The sequence below is a fragment of the Phallusia mammillata genome, chromosome 8, assembly GCF_965637545.1.
Source record: "Phallusia mammillata chromosome 8, kaPhaMamm4.hap1.1, whole genome shotgun sequence".
Classification (NCBI taxonomy): domain Eukaryota; kingdom Metazoa; phylum Chordata; class Ascidiacea; order Phlebobranchia; family Ascidiidae; genus Phallusia; species Phallusia mammillata.
Window position 1 is genome coordinate 10398519 of NC_137259.1, and position 11170 is coordinate 10409688.

At 37.0% G+C, this 11170-nt stretch overlaps 1 long non-coding RNA gene across 1 annotated transcript; it reads right to left on the bottom strand.

Moving 5' to 3' along the window:
• Positions 1–1848: 1848 nt before the first annotated feature.
• On the bottom strand, positions 1849–3305 carry LOC145203966 (uncharacterized). Its single transcript, XR_013853427.1, has 2 exons — positions 2992–3305; positions 1849–2882 (listed from the first exon to the last, which is right to left on the bottom strand). It is a non-coding gene; the product is annotated as an uncharacterized LOC145203966 (long non-coding RNA).
• Positions 3306–11170: the final 7865 nt, after the last annotated feature.

The window sequence follows — 11170 nt, forward strand, 5'->3', positions numbered from 1 at the left end:
AGAATGGTTTCATACCAAATCGATACATTGGTACTAATACCATGTATGGTTTAAAACCGACCGTATTCGGTTGTTAACTGCTTTAGAGGCAATTTTATAATCAGCATTTAGTAATATCTCCTGACCAGAATGGTTTCATACCAAATCGATACATTGGTACTAATACCATGTATGGTTTAAAACCGACCGTATTCGGTTGTTAACTGCTTTAGAGGCAATTTTATAATCAGCATTTAGTAGCGTAATTGCCCTATAACTACCTGGGTGAAGCGGGTCCTTATCCGTTTTGGGAAGAAGAGTTGTAACAGCTCTGGACTGCGAAGGGGTCAAATTTCCGATTGTTATCGAATAACTCCACGCCGCCGTAAAAAAGGCCTTTTAAGTCTTCCCAAAATGTTAGGTAGAACTCGGCGGGGAAGCCATCGAGTCCCGGTGACTTATTTTTGCCCATATCTTTCAGTGCGTTTAAAAACTCGGTCTCTAGAATTTCAGTTTCTATTTTTTCCATGGCTTCTAGTGGAATTCGGGGAAGTCCCAACGATGCTAATTTAGATGCATTGGTGTTTTTATGTTGGACTTTGTCATTTTGTCTATACAATTGTTCATAAAATTCGGCTAAGTTTTTTAGGATTTTTTTCATGATCAGTAAGGATTTCCGATCCTGAAATTAGGCGATTTATACTTTTCTTTTCGCACTGTCGTTTGTCTAGGTTTAAAAAGTACTTCGTATTTTTTCTCCGTCTTCAGCCAAGCGAGTCCGACTACGGGTAATGGCGCTTATTGTCTGGCGCTTTAGAAGTTTATCAAGTTCATTTTGAAGGGCGATTAATTTGTCGTGTAGTTGGTCACGTTCCTCACCCGTCGTCACAAACAGCAGTTTGGATTGTAACAATATCCTTTTCTATTTTCGTTAGTTTGGCGCTGTTATTCCGTTTTTTTCAGATGCGTACCGGATTGTTTCCCCTCGGATCACAGCTTTTAAAGCGTCCCATATGACATGCGGATTGAATCTTGATTCTCCGTTTTGTACCCGTCAATGAGAGATTTAATCTTTTCTATTTAATCTTTTTTTAAATCGGTCAGGAAACTCGCGTTTAGTTTCCAGTAACCCTTTCCACGTGGTAAGGGATTGACGGTGACCTCTAGGGCGAGCATATAGTGGTCGGACATGGTCCCAGGAACAATGTCGACGTGTTTTACATTTTGTATTAATTCATTACCAAGTAAATAAAAATCAATTCAAAATGCCGCTGGGGGATTATTTTGAACCCTTGAGAACTTTTTTAACATTGGGTTTTTGTGGCGGAAGATATATGTTAGGTTGAAATGATGAATGTAACGTTGTAGGGTTGCTTTTGCTTTTTGGTTACTGTGGATTGATTTTCCGGTTTTATCTAGGTCTGTATTAATTACAAGATTAAAGTCTCCTCCCATTATAATTGACGCGGTTGAAAATCCGTTAAGCGTGGCAAATAATTTTTCGAAAAAGTCTGGATCATCTTTGTTGGGTGCATAAACGTTTACAAACAATAGTGGCTGAGAATTGATGGTCGCTTCTATCATTAAAAATCTGCCCTCGACGTCTCTGTATATATTCGTTAAAGAATAGGAAAGATGTTTGGCAAAGAGAATTGCGACCCCGCGACTATTGGTGCTTCCGTGTGCCCAAAACGCTTCCCCGCCCCACTCCATTCCCCACAATTTTTCGTGCATCTCACAGCCATGTGTTTCTTGTAAGAATGCTACATGACATTTTTTACGGTGCAAATATTTAAATATAGTTTTTCTTTTTAGGGCGAGGTTCAAACCTCGGACATTGTGAGAATTAATTTTAAGAGCCATAAAATCTAAATAAGAGTGATATTTATTTAATGCACTTGTACTCCTATATTAATGTCCCATTCATATTCTATACCACATTCGCACAAAAACGGTTGGCTGGGACTGATAAGACGAGACAATTTCTTACCACACTTACAATTAATAATTTTGCATCTGCAATCTTTGTTAGAACATTCTTGGCACATTGTAACTTTCGGCAATAAATTAACGGTATTACACAAACACGCTAATGAAAACTTTTGGCACACAACACACTCAAATAAATTACCTTCCACTTGGAATTCCGGTTGGAAGTCCCTGCAACAAGGCATCCATCTCATTTGATTGGTACAGCCTGGGCATTGGCACGTTTTCGTGTTTTCCTGGACCAGGAAGATCTCGTCAGTGCAGCATTTAATTGCTACCAAAAACTTTTTTGAACAGCTCCAACATATGAACGTTTTTGATTCTTCAGTTAGATGCGCTTCTGCTTGGCACCCTGGACAGATTAGTGATATAGTTTTCTCGCAAAAGCTTTTGCTTTGGGGAAACTCCTCTGGGCTTCGTTCCAGTCTTTTCCTGCTGGCTGTTCTTGAAGGTGCCTTGTTGTCATGTGGGGTGCTTGTCATCACATTTTCTGTTACAGGTACGTTGCCCGAATCATCGCGATTTTCCTGCTGGTCACCAACAATTAGGTCAGACCCGTTTGTTGTGATTTTTTGATTGAATTCGGGCACCTCAGGGCTAGTCGGGGAAGGCTTTTCGGCGTCGGTGCGCTTTTCAGTTTCCAACTGTTTCCCTGTTACAGTTTCAGATAATACTGGAAAATCGCTTTTCCTTTGTGAACATTCAGCTTGTTTGTGGCCTTCCTTTCCACAGTAGGCCTATTTACAAGTGAAAACTTGACCGTTGTAGGTAACATAAAATTCACAGTTTTCAATCCTTATATAGCTTGGGATAGGTTTTTCTCCACATCTTCAGCATTCATAGTTGCGATGCGCATTCCAGTTAGCAGTCCTTCTTTACCTTTTCTATGTGTTATTTTTAACACTTTGCAGTATCTATCAGAAAGTACTTTAGCTATAGTTTCATTTGGAAACGGCACCGGCACCCATCCAATAGCGACATTAAGCCTGTCGCTTTCGTAAAGTTTAACTAGTTTAACTTTACCTGACAACTTTGCATAAAGTTCAAGAATATTTTGTCGGCTTGTGCAAGTAACATCTATGCTGTTCCCTCGCATCTCAGCTATTCCAATGACTTTTTTTATTGGGAAATCCAATTTTTTCAGAATCTCTATAGCATCATTACGCTTGCATACATTTCCAGTTTTGAAGTTGAGACAATTCGGTCTTCTTAATCCTACCGCTGCTTTATTTAGCGCCTGTGCGTAACTTGGTTTGTCGGCCATTTTTTTGCTCCGCACTCCACGAGCACAACACGTAGAATGAGACGTCTGCCACCATAGACTACTATAAGCTTATAGTAGTCTATGCTGCCACCTTGCATTTTTGTGAAACTCGACGCCTATCCATAGGGGGCCACCAGCCGGGAAAAGCTATGTAGGCTAGCCGATTTAACAGTGGTGGCTTTGTGGGTCAAATTAGCAAGTGTTCAAAAAAGATAAGTTTGTTTTGTGTCATGTAAAATAAAAAAGTATGAAAAGACAAAACATATGTTTATTTTAAAAACGTATTTTTTCTGTCTAGCGCATCGGTTCTTAACCTTTCTTGTCAACGCTCCCTAAGATGTTTGTCCGGCACTTCACGCCCACTCTAAAACAGGCAAAAAACGACTGTTTTTTCGAACACTTGCAGCAATGGAACTACCCAGAAGTCCCCCTTGCCTATGTTTTAAGCCAGGGGTAACCAAATTACGACCCTGGGGCCGGTATTTTTGGTTTATCAAAGCTTAAGGAACATTTTGTAACGTAACACGTTAAAGATTGTGCAAACATGCAGAATACATTTTAGTTAAAATTTTACCTGGATTACGGCATAAGTACGATTCAAAAGCAGTTTGTTACGTCACAGACAAAAGCAATAAATAGTGCGCGAAATTGCCTTTTTTGTTCCTTGTGATAGAATATAGGTGCATTAGTAGGTAGATTAAGATAAGACACTTTTATAATTAAACAGCGGCACCAACTGAATACAAACAAGATCGTGGAAAGAAATAAACCCTTTGTGGTCTTGTCAAAATCGCCTCGCGATTGCCAGTTTGGGAAAGGCTGCGTCAGTACTTGCAAGCTATGCGGCTCTCGCGCGTGATTATTAAAACATTCCGACCCGTTGTGAAAAAAGTTTGGTGACCCTGTTCTAAACTGATAAACTAAAAACTTTGTCACGTATGCCATTATTCAAAATGGGTGTTACGCGATAAGGTATTGCATCATAATATTCGTTTCCTTTGAAATCCCCTTTCTTTGGATTCACGCCTAAAAACCATATTCGCCTAGAATAGGGTTGCCATACGTCAGGATTTTCCCTGACATGTCAGGGAATTTAGTGTTTTAATGTGCGTCAGGGAGAAATGTTAAAATGTACTTAAAAGTCAGGAATTTAAGAAAAAATATATATACTATGAAATTAATGTACCAACGGCCAGTGTCCGGCCCGCGGCACCTATTTTCGTGGCCCACGCAGACTACAAAGTACTCTATTAATTATGTATACTTTTTACTGTTAGAGCATGGAATGTTGCTATTTGTACACAATCACCGGTATTTTTGAGTTTGTACAACGACACACCGTGATAAAGTTTTATACACTGTGACGACATATTCCCATTGTTGCATCATAGTGTGCATTATGACAGAACTGCCTTTCTAGCAATAATTCAGTAACATGATTTATAGGTGCAGTAAAAATATTGACATTTATTTAACGAAAAGGTTAGCAGATATCCTATTGATTAAAAAGTACTCAAAGAGTAACTTGACTGTGTTCATGCGCTTTGCTATCCAATAAGCTGTTTAAAAATGTATGTGTTGCTTTATTGTCTGGCCCCCAGCATTATTTTAAGTGTAAGTTGTAGCCAACTGCGATAAACAGTTGCACGCCCCTGGTGTAGAAAAACAAGTAATACAAATCTTAATTAGCAACTCCATTGTGACGTAGTTTTTGTTACGCAATAATGTACACGAGTGTAAACAGCAGACGGCATCATTTGTGTATTTTGTTTACTTGCACAGCGACGGGCCAAACACAATAACGTTCAGTAATAATGTGAAAAACAAAAACACACGTGACACAGCTTTGAAACGAAGCGGTTGTAAATACGGTAAAACACAACAGGAATATAGAAAAAAAAGATATAAATAAGTCGAAAAAGGTCGAAGTATTTCAGTTCGACAACAAAATTTGTCATGTTTCATTTAAGTAAATTTAGTCACAGTCAGCGTTTTCAACATATTCTATGACACTTCACAGATTATTGTCACACAAAAAAACTAGCCATACAGCTTTTTATTGGTATCATAACTAACAAATTTAACAACCACATTACATTGGTTTCAGAACCTGTTCATTTAAACATCTTTCTTAAATTTTTGTGTACAGACTATTAATTGTATTTTAGTTTCTTGACTGCTATAATTGCTGCTTGCTGGCAAATAGCTTATAATTCCTTTTTTAAGTGCAAAACGCCTTCAAGCTTTAAAATTTACAACACTCTCACTTAAATTTAAACCATATTATTAAATCTTGTGCTTCCTTTTTCCAACCAAAATGAATCATGAAGTTATAGTTTGGGCATGATAATTGATAGCTTCTTCCTTAATCCCAAATGATAACTAAGAAACTGTTTTTCTATTTAGTATTCTAGTTCTAGCACTGCAAGTGCAAGTCTTTTGGAAATATTGGTGTTCCTCAGAAAAAATGGCATCTTTTTCAGTGTTAAAAAGAACTGTTTTGCCTTTGAAGGAATCATGGAAACAGGAAAAAGGATTTTTCATCCTAGTAATTTAACTTGTCAAAACATCATCTCTAGATTAATTAATTTCAAAGTAATCATGAACATTAGATCTACAGAAACATTTTCATTTGAGTAACTAGCTTTTCTTTGTCAACAATAGGATGTGCTTGGTGTCACTACTATCTTGTCTGTAGAATGTTCATTCTTAAGAAACACTTCCTGTGAAGCAATTTAGCAGCTACTGTTTAGACCAGTGGTTCTTAACCGGTGGGAAATTTCCCACTAGTGGGAAATTTAATGTTTTCAGAGGGAAATTATGTAAGTCAGGTAACCAAACTCGGGCCCGAGGGTCGAACCCGGCTTTAAATTAATCGTTGAAAGTTAATTTCCTAAAAATTTTCCGCAACAACATGTAAGATTAATTTTAGCAAGGCTTCCAAGACACATACAAATCCAAAGGCCGTTTGTTACATGACAGACAAGACTAAAAGTATCAATGACTTTGCTATTGTGCGCGAATCAAAGCCTTCTCTTTGTTGATTGTGATGCAATAAATGACTATTGCAAGCAGAGGAAACTCTTTAATATATCCAAAAAACTTTAATTTTTCACAGAAGCACTATTTAAACTGAATAAGATTGCAGTATACCTTCGGAGTTCCACACCAAATCGCTTCACAAAATTATTTCGATTAAAGAATAATTTTTTTGTTAACGTAGGGCACAAAACATCATTATAAAAATAACTGGGTGGGAAATTCGAAGTTGGTGGTTCACTTTAGTGGGAAACCACACCAAAAAGGTTAAGAACCACTGGTTTAGACAAACAGTACATGTCCATTATATCAATACACATGATTGCACTTGGTTGCAAATACTGTCCACATGGTGTGTTAAGAAATCCACACTTTAAATTGTCTTCACTCTTTTTTTGGTCTTCATTTCAAAATTCCTGTTGCTTGCAGTTGTTTATTCTGCATTTGATATTGCCTGAATTTCAGTGAGGCATTTAACTTCACAGTCACAAATTTAATGTTTCTTTGGTAGCATTAGGAACAAAAACTGAGTATTTCTTGTTGTTGCTTACTCCTGCATGACATTGGAGTAGCAGATGTTTTGTCCCATACTTTCATAAATCTTTTTAATTCAGTTATTTATTATAAAGGTTAATTGTGACTTTTAAAGGTGTTAGATGACCTTTTTTCTTTTTCAAGGTGTGAGATACACTTATTCAATTCAATGATAACTGTAAAAACTGAAACTCACTTACAGTCATCTTAAAAAGTCACGACTAACAGTCAAACAATAAATTTAATGATAGCAAAACAATTATTTAACTGCACTCACTGTCGAACTTAAAAACACAGTACACGGGTTTGGCTTTGGAGCTCACTGACGCGAAGCAGACAACACAACTAGCGCTACGTCACGGGAGGGGCTGCGCGAGCCACAGCCCCCTCTCGCCTATTTCGCCCGGCATGTAGCTTTTCCAAGTGCGCATGCGCACAACTGAAAACGTCATGAAACGTCACGAAACTGGAGCTCCGCCATATTATTATTATTATCATTATTATTTAAAAAAATTTTTTTTATTAATTTTATTTTAATAAAATGCCGATTAATGCCATAAAAGTTATTCTTAGTATACACTGATCAAACATAAAAACTATATGTAAAGATTGTTTTGTATGACAACTTGGAATAGGAATGTCAAGTAAAAATACTGGGGGTGCTGCAGCTCCGCAGCCCCCTCGCACGAGCCGCCCCTGGTGCTTATTGTTTCAAGGACATTAAGAGTAAAGAGTAGTGAGCTTAGCCTAATAAACTTAACTAAACAGAAGCCTACGCAGAAAGTTAATTGACAAGGATCAATATTCAAAATTTATTCCGTAATAGAAGTGTTTGGATCGCCAAAATGGTTATCGCAGCGGTTCTCAAACTGGGGTCCGCGGTCCATTTTGCAGGGAACGCCAAAAGGTGGAAGTAATTCTACATTCTTATTTGGCGTCAGTTTGTGCAACTGAATAAGTTTAAATCAAAGTGAAAGTGAGAATGGACCGTCTCCATTGCTAAACAATAGGCTTTATTGCATGACAACTATTGAAAATGCAATTGTTCGCGCACAATTGTAATGTTTTTTTTCTGTGATGTCAGATTTGGATCATTGTTATGCGCAATTTTGCATAACTAGCTAAAATCCTGCAATCAACTTTCGTTTTTCTGAAATACACATCAGACTTACGTTAACACAGCCCGCAGAGACGCTTGGATTTCAAAAGTACTGGTAAACGAGTCCAATTATTACATATTTTTGAGCTGAGAAATGCGCCTGATGGTAGTTTTCTGCGATCTGGCAAAATGTGGCTAGAATCAAATATGAATTATACTTGCAGTTAAGCATATTTGGTAAGAAACAAAGCAAAATCACTTTGTGATGCACATGTGCGGCCCTCGATCCAATTTTGACATTGATAATTGGCCCTACAGTAACAAAGGTTGCCCACCCTTGCGTTAACACATTCCGACTTAAAGTTTGAGAAAAACTGGGTTAACGCAACCGAGATAAATTTTGTCAGGGATTGTGTATCATAAAATATGGCAACCCTAGCCTAGCACTTGCTGTTCCGTGATTCCTCGCAAACAATTTTGCTGAACGTCAGAAAACTTGTTGAATCTCGTATTGGTTGAGACAGGATTTGAATGTTTTATTATTCTTAAAGCCCACCCAAAGCTAAATTGCACTAACCGTCAGCAATTTAGCTATTTTTTATTAGACAACGAGTCTTATTAAGTCTATAGAGCTCTTCTGGCAAAAGTATTTTTATTCCGACGTTTCGACGTCCTATACAGGTCGTCTTCATTAACGAGTCTTATTATTACACAACAAAAAATGAAGTCAATCACCATAGAACATTCCAACTTGTGAAATAGGAATAGGAAAATTACTTTCTTGAAAGAAAAGCCTTTCCGCCCATTGTGTTAAACCAATGATTTTCGACCGGTGTTCGACATGAAACACTAGTCAAACCATTAAAGTCTAAAACATTAGAATCCTATATTCAAACCAGCAAATTTCTCGCGGAACACCTGACGATCTTTCACCGAACACCAGGGCTGCCAATGAGAATTTCAACAAAACCCAAGACTCACAGCAAAATAACCCAAGAATTTAAATGAAAACCCAAGATTGCAAAATGTGGTTAGAAATGCAATTAATTAGGAAATTTACTCGGTTCATTGACAAATTTTTGACAATTTACAGTCCAGAAATGCAACTTTACAAACTGGCAGGGAATGGTCAATGCAAGCAAAGGAAATATTATGTCCAATAAAATATGCAGCAATCGCCAGTTCACTCTTGGCTGTTTGATGATCATAATCTGTTTTCTTTTTCATAAAATTAGTAATGTCTACAGTATATTTAGAGTTTTCATGTTTAACGAGCATTGATTTATTTGCATTTTTAAGTGTAACGATTGCTTTCCCTGTATACTTATCTAGAAAGAATTAGGGTCTAGAAAAGAGAGAAAATAAAAGAGATGATAAAATGGCCTAAACACTGCAGCTACCCGAAAAACTTTTCTCGTTAAAATAGTTCTTACATATATTTATTTCATCAATAAGACTCAAAACCCAAGAATTGCTATAATTTTCAAAATAAAACCCAAGAACCCAAGACGTCAAGTAAAAACCCAAGATCTTGGGGCAAAACCCAAGCTTTGGCAGCCCTGCCGAACACTAGTGTTCAGCGGAACGCCGGTTGAAAACCACTAACTTATTGGTATTGATTTGAGAGAGAATATTACTTATACATTAAGAGGTTGGGAGGATTTTTTCTAGTTTTTGTTATTACTTATGTAACGGACAGTAACGCTCCCTTAGCAAAAAACTTTCCCGTCGTTGTTACCATTGCACCATATTAGTGTTTTCTAGTTAGTGTTTCAGCAGAATCTAATTAGTCTGTGGTGTATGCATTAAATTTGCTGTGGTGGATAATTTTATGTTATATAAGTTAAACTGTTTGGACTGTATTGTAATTGTGACTTTCTTGATTGTATTTGGCTTAGGCAGTCAAAAATCCGTTTTAAACTAGAATAGTGGTTTTCCTATATATTGCCAGTTTATATATACTACATCATACTTAACGATGTATCACATATACCATTTACTATATTTATAATGGATATATATTTGGCACCTACATTTCATTGGGTCCCTATCTTTTTCCTGGCACTTTATAACATAATTGTTTCTGCAAGCATAATCTAATGGGTCCCCACACATATGCATATGCGATTTGGTAACAGCAAAAATAGGGCACAATCATTGTTAGATATTTACCAATTTACTATACACATCATCTGATCTACACATATGATTGTTTTTGCAAGCAAAAACGAATGGGTCCCCACACGTGTGTTTGTGCGGATTTACGGATTTATACTTAAACCCAACTTTAAAAGTTTTGTCCGTATTCTTTTTGCATCATTATCTTCATATAATTACAAAAAACAGTAAATAAGAACAGGAAAAATACTTTCAATTTAATCTCATGCTTTGACCTTGATATTGTCGTTCAAGGTCAGTTTTTAAACACAATTTTCCAAAACTGAAAATATTGGTAACTTAATAAAATGACATAGCATTGCTGCGCAAAAACATCTGATTTCTAATCACCAACACGACTGTCTCTCGTAAAACGTCCGTCCGGACGTCAAGCTGAGCACTCCCACTGCATTCACCCGCCTTAATCGTAAACAAGTGAATTCTGAGCACTCCCGCTGCATTCACCCGCCTTAATCGTAAACAAGTGAATTACTACCTTGAGAGTTGAGACTTCTATCTGACTGACAGTGTACACATATTATGGGCTGTAAAAGTAACTATTTGGCCGATTAAGGCAAATTTTTAAAAATAAAAGGAATAACCTGCTGCAAACAATTGTTTAACATTTCAGCACATTAGGGCTTGTATTTCTGGCCTAAAACTTATTATTTGGGGGTTTAAGGGGTAAAAAAGGGTGAATCCAATAAAAAGTTACAAAATTCTTTAGAATAGTTTACATTGCACCAACCAACAAAGCATGAAACCCTCAGATTATGTACTTGGGTCAGTACAGCCGTTTTTAATGTTTTTTACGTTTTGGGGGCCTGTGGGTGAACTGCTGGGTTGTTTGGGGTCAAACTTCAGGAGGATCAAATTCAGAACAATAACTAACATCTGTGCAAATTTGAAGAAATTTAAAGCACTCTTTCTTGACCAATCGCATTTAACAAACCAGCGTTATACAGAAACGAATATTTTGGGGTTTAAGGGGTAAAAATGGGTAAATCTTTTTTTAAAGTATAAAATTCTTTGAAATACCTTATATTGCACCAAACAATAAAGCATATAACTCCTAAATGAAGTACTTCAGCAAGTATAGCCGTTTTAAA